The sequence below is a fragment of the Trachinotus anak genome, unplaced genomic scaffold (assembly GCF_046630095.1).
Source record: "Trachinotus anak isolate AG129_WGS33_773 ecotype Australia unplaced genomic scaffold, CSIRO_AGI_Tana_v1 ptg000009l, whole genome shotgun sequence".
In the NCBI taxonomy this organism is placed as follows: domain Eukaryota; kingdom Metazoa; phylum Chordata; class Actinopteri; order Carangiformes; family Carangidae; genus Trachinotus; species Trachinotus anak.
Genome location: NW_027273860.1, coordinates 6,682,981 through 6,696,825, shown reverse-complemented (window position 1 = coordinate 6,696,825; position 13,845 = coordinate 6,682,981). Strand labels below are relative to the sequence as shown.

At 43.4% G+C, this 13,845-nt stretch overlaps 1 protein-coding gene and 1 long non-coding RNA gene across 25 annotated transcripts in view; one reads left to right on the top strand and one right to left on the bottom strand.

The window, feature by feature from the left end:
• scrib (scribble planar cell polarity protein) overlaps positions 1–13,845 on the top strand; it is a 65,922-nt gene that overhangs the window by 12,755 nt on the left and 39,322 nt on the right. The window lies entirely within an intron of this gene.
• Positions 87–12,957, bottom strand: LOC139625145 (uncharacterized). The gene is made up of 3 exons (XR_011691844.1): positions 12,830–12,957; positions 4,113–4,252; positions 87–3,451 (listed from the first exon to the last, which is right to left on the bottom strand). It is a non-coding gene; the product is annotated as an uncharacterized lncRNA (long non-coding RNA).

Here is a 13,845-nt window from a genome sequence, read left to right as displayed (position 1 = left end):
AGGTTAGAAACTTTAGAGACCATTTGCATATCTGTGCATATCTAAGACACAGCCCATTCATTTGATTGCAAGAGTGTTGTCAGGACAGATGTTTACCATTACAACATACATAGAGTTTGCTTTTGCTTAACTTTGTCATGCAAATTTCACTCTAAGGTCAAAAATAGTTCAACTTGAATTTGCATGTGACTGTCCCCACTTTGACTTTGATATGTTTCCATGGTGTATAGAGCAGGTAAAGCTATTGCAGTTGCAGGTAAGGGTTGAGGGAAGCTTAAGAGAAACTTGATTGTTTCTTTCCTCTTTGGAGAACTTATTCAGTTCTCGCTGTCTCAGCTGAGCAGCCACAACATACTGAAACACCCATCCCACCCCAGACATCATCTGTTTGACCTGCTACCCCCTGGTAGATGCTTCAGGTCCATCATAACAAGGACAAACAGACATAGGAACAGCTTCTACTCCGGAGCCATATGAGAATGGACACTGCCAAACACCTGCATGACTATCTGTACAATACTTAGATTAGTTAGATTTACAGAGCCCTTTTATGTACATATTCCTAACTACACCACTTAAACATAGGACCACTGTAACTGTTAAGTGCCATATTTCAGCTTTTGTGTATTGTTTTATAGTTAATAGCAAATATATTTCATTTATATATGTTGCACTTTAAATTAGTTTGAACAATTTTTTTAGATTGTTTTGTTATGTGTGAATTTTGAGTGTTCACGCCGGCTGCGTGTCCGCTGCGTCGCTGCTACTATCTCACTACATATTGTTTTCAAGTTACTGGAATGTTGGATTTCTCTTCATTATAAATTCATTTCAGATTTATTTTTGACAAAAAGTGTCACTAAAATGCCACTGTCTCCACATGCAGCTGCTAAAATGGTTGAAGAATATATTTATATTTTTTCATCTCTGTATCATATCCAGATTCAGCCTGGACAGCAACTTTAGTGAAAGGTGTGAGTTTTATGTAATGTTGCTGTCAACAGGTCTTTTCTTGTCTATTTATGCTGGGAGATGCATCACACGTGAAAAATAGGCGAGATGAATCTCTGGATCACACAACGCAAGCGGTGTGTCCACTTTGACCCGTTAACATAGGCGCTGAAATAAAAAGCAAGACCTTCCACAGCCACAACACACACACTGTGCCACGCATCCAGTGTGTTCCTGGCCTGACATGTCGGCACATCCAGAGATATCAGCCACAAATTCTCACAGTTTTTAACCCCCAGTTGTTAGCATATGTCTCCAGCTAATACCAACAACTGACTAGACTATACTCACCAAATCATTTCTTGTCGAGAATCTTATGTGTGCCATCAGCAAGAGGTTGCAGATTGCAGAATATGTATGGTCACAGGTTACTCGGGGAAAAGTGATTGACTCTTGCTGCAGCTCAGCAGTGTAATGGCTCTTTTGAGAACAGGAAGATGTCAGGTGAGGTCAGGAGCAAGCACAGATCGAGCTTACATGTACCGTGTTTGTTTGGACTCTGTCACCTCATACTGTGTTAGAAAAGGAACATGGGATTCTGACAGAGGTACAAAATGTGCTATCTGTGCTCCAAACTACTGCACTATTCTTTTTCAGTTTTTATCAGGTTCCTCCATAGTGTATTTTTAGATCTGCCATCATAAACCAGGTCCATGACGTTAGGCATGTAGAAGGATGTGTTTCAGACAGCCTCTGGGGATCAGCATGTCATGCCTGTGGGCTTAGGGCTAGTGTTTTGGTCGTTCGTTACGTTGATCCTCTCTGGAGTCATGTGGGAGGGGTATGCAGGCAACTCTGTAATTATGCTGTCTCCATGACATATTAATGGGGTTTGGCTTGTAATCCTGAGTAACGGCATCCTTGTCTTGTGTTAAAGATAAGAGAATGTGCTGAAGTGTTAGAGGCTCCTCGAAAATCCACAACGTAGAAATGAAATGATAACGGACATAAAGCCAGATTACATCACAGGAATCTCTCTGCAGTCTGTGATGATACAGTGCGGATGTTCACATGCTGTTCTGTTATCTTCGAGCAGATAAATTGTCTGACTCAAGCGAGGCTCAGTTTTCATTTCATCGTCAGTCGAGCGTCACTAGGGAGGTCTCTGCTTCCTCGTTCCCCTGGCTTCTTCATTGAACAAATGCTGGTCTCCAAGGTGATGGATCTCCCAGGGCCAGTGGTTTGCCTGATGCGGGGGTGCATTCACCCTGTCTTGTCAGGGAGAGACACCAGATGGGTCGGGGCTTCCCCTGTCACTGCAGACCTACTGTACCTCCAAGTGTGCACAGAGGCCCCGGCGATTGCTGTTCCAAATCTGCTTACAACACAGCAACCTTGGCCTCTGCTCGAGCCAAACGTGTCATACAGAAAGGGAGGGAGAGAGAGAGAGAGCAGACCTGCTCATCTCAAAGTCACACTCTGTCCTCGGGCTTTGAAAAAGCCACAGCAGCAAGGCAGAGACACTTTATAGCAACACCTAAAGTGGAGCAGTTATTTTTCCACAGGGGCAGGGAGGCTAGATCAGTGAACTACATAGAGGTGACTTTGTGCTGCTCTTGTGGACCACTTACAGAACTTGGTGTTGCAGCCTTATGTGCTTTTCTGATCTGTGCTAGAAGATATACGATCCTGTGCAAATATCCCATGCATGAAAGACATGCTACATACAGTAAATTAAACCAGCTAATTGAATTAGTTGTATTGCACTTTGGTGGCGTACGAGTGGAATGCTTTCCCCCAACTTTGACCTTTTTTTAATTTATTTGCTCAAACACAGATGGAGCCCTTGTGTAATCCACATCTGTTGGATCCAGGCAAAACTGACAGATGTTAGTCAGCTCATGTCTATGCAGCACAAGGCTGGCTTCTGATGCCACCTAATAGGGTTACTTTGATTCAAAACCCGTGGTTGAGTCATAAAGATATGCAAATGAATTAATGTGACCACCAGGTTTCACACAATCCTTCAGTTAATTTCAGTAGGTCGGATGATAATGACAAGTGACTTTGATTTGCAGAGCTTAGATTTGTATTTTTAGCAAGCAGCAAATGTCTTTTCCAGCACCAAAATCATTCTAACTGTAATATAACATAATGGTAATGCAACATTAGCCGTTGTAATTATGTGATTCAATCAATCCTTATCATCTGCTAGTCTTGCTATTTAGTCTGTAAGCAGAGTTGCTCAATGACTTGAGGGAATGTGCTAAAATGTTCTGTGAATAATGATTGTTGTGCAGCATTTCAGAACTTGGCAGCGTTAAATCTTTTTTCTTTGAAAACTATGTTGCCTAAAATTTCCAAATTTAAATACAAAAATGTACCTGGCATGCTGTCAGTTAACCACACAGGTTACCCAAATATGTATGGTTAACATTTTGAAGGGTACGGCACGTCCATAGCTGTCCATCGCCATGTCAGTTTCAAACAGGGAACATTCCTGAGAGAGAGAGAGATAGAGAGACCTGTGTGAAACCCGCTGCAAGAGGGAGAATGCCAAGACCGTTACTGGAAAACGATAGACACTGAGCCACATGATCCTGTGAGGGAGGCCACAACCTGGACACACACAATGAATCAATTGTACTGAGGCTGCTCGTGCACTCATAACACACACAAAAACCTTCAGTAAGGTTCTTTTAAGGTGTAACACTCAACATTGTCCCTGTCGTAAAAGACGGATGTCAAGTAGCTGCATGCAGTCATCTGAAAGTCTTGATAATAACTTTCACTCAATTTACTGTTTCCAGTAACTTGTTATGCAGTATGAATAGATATGATCATAAAGTATCATACTGTATGAGATCGTACAAGTCAACCACATCCTCTTTTTCTGCCCGAGTCTTGATATGAAAGCCTGAGTTTAGTCTCCTACCACTTTTCATTTCCAAGTACAAAAAGCACCTCATTATCATCTTTGTTCACTGTTTGTCTGTATGCACATCTTCCACAGAGCCTGCTTAATGCTACTAAGTGTTCCTCTTACTGTTGCTAATGTTTTATTCACATTATGTGTTGACAGTATACTAACTAGCCAGCAAATTACGTGTGTGTGTGTGTGTGTGTGTGTGTGTGTGTGTGTGTGTGTGTGTGTAAAAGACCTGGGCTATGCAGTGCCGGAGGCCCTGGTTGCCATGTTGGTCCCCTGCAGTACGTCTCCACCATGGGACAGAGTGAGGGCTGGCAGGCAGCACATACCGGATCCAGCCCATCCAGGAAAGAGCCAAACGTCCTCTGTGGACTATAAACAATAGGTCTTCTGGTTTTGTGTCATGTTTGTGGAACACAGAAAGAGAATGAGAAAGCATGTGATGAAGTCAGGGAGAGGGGGGGGTTGGAGGTGGAGGGCCTCCTCTACAGTGTCTGATTTTTCCTGTGTACTCCTTCATTCCTGCTGTGTGACAGCATAGCCGGAGAATCCCAGGCCATTTGCTCAGCTAAACAACAGCGAAGTCTGAATGGGAGCAGTGTGCACTTGCTCATCGATTAATATATCAGCAAATAAGTGCTGCTCACAAAATACGGGCCCATCGCTTTGTGTTCACTTTGTGGTCATGCTTTGCTCCGTGACTTTCCTGACACCTGCAGGACCAGTCATCATTTGCATTTCCAGGCAATGTCAATGTTGATTAAGCCACACCCTCTCTGGACAGAGACCTTTAGATTTGGTTCATCCCTAGAGAAACCTTTCAGCACCTGGCTGTTTGATCATTCCCTCTTGTAGATTTCCTAAGCCCACAGTGCAGTTTATAGTTTTAAGATGATGCATTGTTTCCTGTTTTCTCAAAAGTAATAGAAGGATGTTAACAACGGTGTATTGTTTATATGATCTTGCCGAAGTGTTCTGGTTGTCAGATGGAAGATAAGCTTTCTGAAATCTGAAACAGATGCAAACTGCAGGTGTAAAAGCTCTGAAAAGATCAAGTTCAAGGCTTTCAGCTCAGCTGCTGCTTTGAATTTGGTTTGGATTGCAAATCTACACTGAGACTCGGTGCTAACTCTCTATCCCTCTCTCTTTCTGTGTGCTTGTGTTAATTAAGTTGTGGACATGTTGTCCCAGAACTGGTGGTGCAAGCTTTTCTATCACTGTGACGGTTTTAGAAACCAAAGCAGTGATTAGCCCACCAATATGGCAACGGTGGAGGGATTACTTGTCTATTTTTAAAATGCTGACTTGAATCGCTTTACTGCACCAAGCAACCACTGTTCTTGGTTATGGAAAGCATAGCCAAGAGTGCAGTATGCCACATTGTTTACCATTATTATACATTTGTCTGTGGGAGGTAAATATAGTTAACTGCACTTTGCATGTGTGGCAAATAAAATTGTCCCTTTGAAGAATTGATAAAAAACGACTTGTTTTCTATAGATAAAATAGGAATATAATAAGAAGATAGATATAGATAAATTTTTCAAAACCCTAATGTGCAAGATTCACAGCGGTATTCTTTAACCCTATGTATTTGTGAGTGAACGAGCCTCTTAGCCTCACAATGCCATACCCACCTGTTCCCTCTCAATCTCCCTCCTTTAGCTCTCTGGAGTCGACACAAGTGTGATAGAGGCTCTCTATTTATTTGACAGCGTATGTTGGCATTGTATATACAGCTGTCAAATAGGAATCTATAATATGTGCATTCCAGGCTGCACATTGGTTGAATTCAAGCAGGATAATCTGAAACTCAACAGAACCCAACAACATTCCCAGGAGGTAAAGGGGGAAAAGCCCCTGTAGTCACTGTGGCTGTTTATTAACCATGTTGACTTTGGAAAAGCATCTGGCATTCACAGTAGTTTAGTAGAAACACTATCAGGCTGTACTTCTCGGTGGTTAGTTTGAAGTGTTGTGGGCTACATTGTCATTGTTTCAGTCTGTTCCCCCACACAGAGGGTTCCCTCTTTTCCTGAGAAGTTCTTGTTTTCTTCAATGACTGCATATCCCAGCTTCCCTCTATTTATACAGGCAGCAAGCATAAATAGGCAAGTTCACTCATATATACACAATCATAAACACGCATGCATAAACTGTATACATGCAAAGCCCCCAGGCCCAAACCCCCTTCAACTGGAGCTGTCCATCCATTTGTCACTGAGTCTGTCCTGACTCATCCTCACTGGAGAAAACAGCACAGCAAAGCACAGGGCGTCCAGGGGGCAGACAGAGCAAGACACAGTGCTATTTTAATGCTGCAATAATGACTTAATTAGTTGATTGACAGAAGAATAATTGGCAACTATTTTGACTATTGATATTAACTATTTTGATAATCAAATAATAGATTTTCTAAGCAAAATGCCAAACCTTTCATCATTCAGCTTCTCAAATGTGGGGATGTGATGCTTTTCTATGTTTATAAATAAATTATTTTTACGTACATAAGGAATAATCAATTAATCAAAACATAATTGGCAGAAAATAACCTTAAAATAACCATTAGTTGCAGCCCTATACTATTCATGTCTTCATTTTCATAAATATTTGTTGCCCCAGTGTATTAGGTGGGGATGCAAATTTAAGGCCGTGCTTTTACTATATTACTCACCACATTAGTGATCCATAGTAAATTAACCATTTAGAGCCTGTAAAATATAAAATGTCAAAGCAGAGCTCACACAGTTTACTGAAGCTAACTGCTTTTTTTGGATTGGGCTGTTTAAGTTGCTCCTTTCATCATCAGGAAATCTCAGCCACCACATCGAGTCACTTTTTTTTTTTTTTTTTTTTTACCTCATCATGCAAATTCGGGTTGTTCTGACAACAGCAGAGTTGTGACTGAAATGTGTTGTTTTTTTCTTGCCAGCTACAGCTTTTATCTCCCCTCACTGTCTTATTGTCAGAGCAGGTCTACTGTAGTTCAGTACTGCTAATGCGGTGCTTGGCGTGACTTTAGGCTGTGTTTGCTCTGTGCACTGATCAAAGTCACCAGGACAGGTGTAAGTAGATGGGAGTTAGTCGGGCTGTCAGTCGCACTGGCTTTACCACGCCCGTCTCTCTGTGTGGCCTGTTCTGCCTGGGGGGCTGGAGCCGGATAAAGGTAGCGATGACTGAAGGTGCCACTTAAGTGAAACGCAAACACTTGGCGCGCATATGCACACTGTTTCAAAATGGCGCGCAAACACAAATAAATGGGCACACAGATTTCATGTAAACTCTTCTCTGTATCTGCCTTATAGACTGTGTGCGAGCATGTTTTGATTAAAGTTAATAGAATTAGCTGTGCTTACTTCAAATGAAACTCACATGACACACCATAGGTTCAGTTCAGTGTGTTTGTGGATTTAGATGTTCTTGGTTGTTTCTTTTTATCCTTTGTCTCTCAAATGCACGCACACACAAACACTCACACACACACACACACCTAAGTTATAAGCAGAAGAGGTAGAGTGTGTGGGAGCCGGTGGGTGAGGGCGGAGGAAGTAGAATGTAGGTTTATGGTTGTGGGTAGGTGGATGGTAGTATTGTTGGTCTGATGTGTGTGGGTTTTCTGAAGAGGCCAATGGGAGCATTGTATCCCACAGAAGTTATGAGGCACAGTGGACCAGACAAAACCACATTAGCAACAGTTGATTTGTTACGTGTCTTGGTTTTGATTAATAAATGACATTATTCATCTGTCAGGGCGAAGGGCAGTGAGTTTACAGTCCGTTGAGATAATTTGTTGGTCAGTGGCTTAAGTCTCTGTCCCCATTAGTGGAGCAGAGTGTCCACAGCACTGTGGGAATCCATTGTTTACCCTCCTTTCTTCATTAATAATCCACCGTCACTCCCTTTCTCTCAGCTCTCTCCTCTCTACTTCGCACACAAGCTTCCTTTTCTTCTCTGTGCTGTTCTCCCCTCTCGCCTGCTCTATCCTTCTTAGTCATTCCTGCCTTTTGTTGTCCTTTGCCACTTTCCTCTTTCAAGGTTTCATCCTTCCATTTCTAGCCCTCTCTCTCTTCTCTGTGGTGCCCTTTTGGACAATGGAGGAATCCTCTGGCCTGGCGGTAGGGCAGGAGGGGGGGCAGCGAGGGCTAGCCTATGACTGACAGCCCTGTGTGGGGCTGGCTGCTTGGCCTTTGTCCTTCTGCCAAGGAAAATGGAGGGAACCCAGGGAGGTGGAGCAGTGGGAAGGAGGAGGGGAAGAGGACCAGTTAGGGTGTCATTCATGTGTAGAGGTTTTGGGAACTTTGAGTTTCAAACAGTGCTCTGCAGGGGGAGGGGGGGACGCTTTGGCCAGGCAGCAGAGCAACATCAGCCCATATTGTTCCATTAGCATTGGCCTTGAAGTGGCTAAGCATGTAGTCTTGCTGGTGCATGTGCTTTTAGTTTCAAATAACTCTACACTGAAGGTATTAGGTTTAGTAAGATGAGCAGAAGTGATTCTTAATGCACAGCTACCTTGTGCTAGAGCTGCGTTGTGTCTGTGCTCATTCATGTGCCGAGTTTACACCACAACAGCGACTGCAGCTATCTATAGAAACCAGTGTGCAGTAATGAGGCTCACCACACGAGTGACCCACCAAGTTACTCAGTCAACCAAATCCTCTCTGCTTTTTTATTTCCCCGGACACTGAAAGAGTCCAGGCCAGCACCAAAGCATGTGCTCTCCCCTCCCCTCTCTTTGAGCCCCCTCACCCTGGTGGTGTGCACACAGTGTGTGTGTAGTTTGTGAGCATTGTGAGGGAATGGATATTGGGAAGAGTGAGGACATAAGGACTAGGCCGGGGACTGGGCAGATTTGGCACAAGATTAAGAGGCTTGGGAATGTGTGAATAGGAATTCCAGAGGAAAGGAAGTGTGTTAGAGTAAAACAGAAAAAACTGAGGAAAGAATAGAGGAGAGGTTTAATGATGGTATGTAATTCGACTTCCTCTTTGTAGCCAACTTGGAGATGAGTGGGTCCATTGATTAAATGCCGAGGCGAGCTGAGACCTGATTGAGATGGTTCAGCCCTTTTTTGTTTTTGTTTCACTAAATGCCAAAAACCTTATGCAGAAGTTATACCCCCAACCCCCGTGCTGTCAGGAAGAATACTTTTTATGGATATTTATACCACACTTTTTTCCAAACAATGAACCAGGCCTTAGGTTGATGATTTGGGACAAAGATGGACTTGGGTGTTCTGAGTTTCTCCACGGTCTCCTGCACGCTAAATGCACCCTGTAAGTAGAGGGTTGAAATTAGTTATTTGTGTGTGTGTGTGTGTGTGTGTGTGTGTGTGTGTGTGTGTGTACTTGTACTTGCTACATAATAAGGACCAAAAAAAGTATTTTACTAACAGAGTGAGGACATTTTGGGAAAGTGAGGACATTTTGGCCGGTCCTCACTTTTTGAGACACCTTCAAATCACATGTTGAGGGTTAAGACTTGGTTTTAGAGTTATGGTTAGAATTAGGTTTAGGTTAAGGTTAGGGTCAGGGTTAGGGTTAGGCACTCAGTTGTGATGGTTAAGGTTAGGGTAAGGGGCTAGGGAATGCATTATGTCAATGAGAGTCCTCACAAAGATAGAAGTACAAGTATGTGTGTGTGTGTGTGTGTGTGTGTGTGTGTGTGTGTGTGGAGGCAGGAGGAGCCTGCTCCATCTGTAGTCTGATGGCATGATTGGAGGGAAACCGTAAGCTAAATGGAGTCACTTGACTGGAACACTGCAGCCTCTGTGACCATCAGGCTTCAGCTCACTGCACCTACAGTGGAGCATTACTCATACAGAGAACATACAGTTTACGCATGTTTCACAAACACACACACGCTTTGCCTCTTGGATATCTGGGACACATTTTAATTAGTTTGTCTGGACTGATGTGAGGTCTACAAACATTAGCATTCCTCCCAGTGAATTTACAGTCTCGCAGAGCGCACGTAAACACACTCATAAACACTCAAACAAACACCCACTGCTGCTGATACACATGAACACACAAATATGCATGTTAACATACTGCCCTCTCCCCCAGACACACACACACACACACACACACACACACACACACACACACGCTGAGTGCTGCTAATGTAGCCAGAGTTCCTGGCAACAAGAACCAAAGTAAAACTAAGACGATAAACAGTGGTGTGTGCTGACTTGAAGACCAACAGCACAGGATCTTCTCTCCTGTGACATACACACACACACACACGCACACACATTCACACATACAAACACACATCCCGAGGCACATTAACTCACGCTGTCTGAGTGGAATGTAAGCTGAGCAGGATGATGCAGATAAGGCAAAGCAAAGCATTTTACAACTGTCCACACACACACAGGAGTGCAGTGTGTCTTTAGCGTAGCTTCTCTGTGTCTTGTCCCACACACACACACACACACAGACACTGCTCTCTGTCACAGGTTACTCATGGGTGACTGGGCTTCATTCACTGTATAATAATGGGGGATCTCTCAAATAAGCACCCACACCACAGAACCCATTTCACACTAGCTTGATTTGTCCATGTTGTGGATGTTAGACAGACCCGGTCCTCCCCTGCGTGGAACCTTTTCATAGTCCGACTAAATCTCTGCAGCTGTGTCACTTCTTACAGCTGTCTTCACCACAGCTCATGTAATTTACCCACTGCTTTTTCCCTCTGAAATTCAAAGCATGTGAAGCAGGAACATGGCTGCAGGCATAACCTTTTATTCAACCATTCACATACAGCTAGCTGTTTTAGCTGCCAAAGTTGCTCTTAGGAAGGGACGGACTGGTCAAACAAAGACTGCCTGCCCCATTTGTGGGACTTATCAACAGTTATCAGGGGGTTTGCGCTGTATGCAAGCCTTCTTCTGTTTGTTTTGGCTGCAAACAACAAATATTTGCTGATAATGCTTTCTAATTCTGTGTATTGAAGTTGCACAACTTTGGAATTGACCATCTGCCTCCTTAAAGCACAAGCATAGCTAGTTTGTAGTATTCTCATAGTTGTTTGCAAGTGGGCTGTGCTGACTGGTATGGCATATATTACTGTAATTGCTCCGAGACCCCACACTGCCCTCTGCTGACATGGCCATCATTTATCCACCTCCCCCCCTCACTCCACTGTACTATATCCTCCTGTTCACAGCTTCACTCCCTTCCTTAACAAAACAAGTCTTGCAGGGCCCTCATTAAAACATCCCAGTTGAAAGGTTGTAAAGGAAATGTAGCACAGTGGCTCTCACCAACGTGCCGCCTCAGTCTACAAATGGTTATACAAGCACAGGTCAGGGCCTGGCTGAGCAGACTGCTGTGGCTCACCAACACAACGAAGAGACGGTGGCGGTACACTAAATCCCACCGCTCCCACTTGTTATTCCAATTGACCCATTGATCCGTGCAACACTTTTGGCTTCTCCATTGTTTAATTTGAAAGTACATCGGTCGGTGGGAAACGGCAGGGACATAAGATCCAGTTTTCATTGATGGAATTAGCAGTTACTGACTATTCTGAAAGCAAGTGAACGAAGAGATTGATTACATGTTACTTATATAAAACGTCAGTATTTGATTAAACAAGATATTTGGCATGTTGGGGGTTTCTCAGAAAGGGACTGCTGCTGGGTACAGCATCGTAGTTGTTTCCAAGAAAAACACCGGCAGCTTGTCTGAGAGCGGACACTCAGGAGTGAATGGCCATCTTTGTGAGCATTCATAATTACTTGTTCACAGGCGTGATTGCATTACTGTCTAGCTTTCCCTCATCACTGATTGAGCTCTGGATGATATCAAGAGTGGAGAGGAATGCACTGATGACCATGCTTTTATTGGGTGATTGGTTTAGCTTGAATGGAAGAATTGCTGATTGTCTGTTAGCAGTAATGTGGCGTCTTATACTTTGGCATGAGAGTGGAGTTAAAGTGTGTTCTGTTTCTGTGGCATGACTTTTCAGGTGTGTGTGTGTGTGTGTGTGTGTGTGTGTGTGTGTGTGTGTGTGTGTGTGTGTGTGTGTTCAAAGCACCTCCACCTTGAGTAGCTTTCTCCCTCTGAGTGTCACCTGTTCTCCCAGCAAGGTTGCCTCCCCTCCCGGGGGGCTGGTTCCCATCTGGGCTTGGCCTCAGTCACATGGTCGCCTTCAGCTCCTGTTTCCTATTCCTGCCATCTGATACCTGTCACCTGCTTCTCATTGAGCCAACACCCTCTTTATCTGTTTCTGGCTGTGTCCTTTCCTGTGTTTATCTCCTCACTCCTCTTCCCATCTCACACTCCCATCAGGCGGGGATGCTAATATCAACTAACAGGCTAATGCTGGGAAATTTTCAAAACTGGGAAAGTACTGGCAATCTCTGTCTTGCACTGCCAGCAAAAGCCAGACAGATTCTGGTGGGAAAAAAAATATTGCTGTTGTAGCTGCCTCACTCCCCATCCAAACACAATACACACAACTAGTTAAGAGTAGGAAGTGTCTGTCATCGAGTAACAGAGCGGAGCTGAACTGCAGCATTCTTCTTTTTGGCAGTGTAATTGCAGAGCTGTCTCCCAGCATGTTGTATTAAGTGTGTAGAGTGTGTACATGTGTGTTTTTACACTTTTGTCAAGCTTAAACCTGACAGCACACATCAAAGGAGGTTTTGTGTTATCTGATTTACTACATGTTTATGCAACAGTTAGGAGACAGGAGTGTAACAGTGCTACACTTTTAAAACCTTAATCCCAATGAAGGAGGAGCAGCTTGGAAATTATCTGAATTTTCCAATTGAGCACATTAATCTCTGTGGTTATTGAGACACAGGGTTTTTTTTTTTTAAGTGGAGGGCCTTGCTGACAACCTGAGGTTAAATTTGAATTAAGGTTTAGGCTCCAAGCTCGCAGACGTCTGTATTGAGAAAGCATCCCCGAATAATGACTTTATACAAATTCCTACCACGGAAAGCAAGTTCCTCAACAGTCGTCTCCCTTCCAGCGTCTGAGAGGTCGACTGGCTTTTGACAGAGCAGACAGTGGGTCCTCTGTGGGCTGCAGCATCAGGGACTGATCGAGGGGTTAATAACTGCATAGTTTTGGCCTGTTACTCTTGCTGTTCCCTGCTAGCTTGTCTTGTCTGTCCATCTGAACTGCAGATGACACACAGACGCACACAGTGCTGCTGGCGGAGGAATGTTTCTGAAAGCTGTCCTGTCCAACAACCAGCCTCTTGTGAAAGCACTTGGCATGGCCACAGCCGCAGCACTCTCCTCGGCTCTCCTATCGAAAGCCACTTTGTTTGGTTGGCGTTGCCATGGTGAGGAGGAGTTTTTGGGAATATGATGATGGAATGTTTAAAAAAAAAAAAAAAAAACAGCTCTGGAGACGGCCCTCCTCTGAATATACAGGATACTCTGTGTGTTCACTTACAGTTATGATCATCAGTGTCCCCAACATTTAGAGAGCAATACATTTTGTAGGGTACAGAGCCAAAACGATTAGTCCATTATTCAATGAGTGGATTGATTTTTGTAATTGATTGTCATTGAATTGTCATTTTCAAGCAAAAACAACAACCTGTCCTTGCCTCAAATGTGACTAATTGCTGCTCTTCTTTACTTTATATCACGGTAAACTGAATGTATTTGCGTTGGACTGTTCAATCAATCAGTTTTTCAAAATTCCAATAAAATAATCAGCAGATTAGTTGTTTAGAAAAATAATAATTAGTTGATCCCTAATAGAGTAGTCTATGTAAGCCTGCTATTACACTTGCCACTTCATCAATTAATTTTCTTAATCAAATTGCACTGCTGTATGAATGTCTTTTTTTGGTCTAAATGCGCGTTAAATGATTTATCGATTGTCTATTGACAAACTGATTTCAGCTTAAGTAAATCAAGCAAAACTGTGAAACATTCTCTGCTTTCAGCAACTTAAGAATGAGCAACAATTTGTTGCTGTTCATTGTCCATG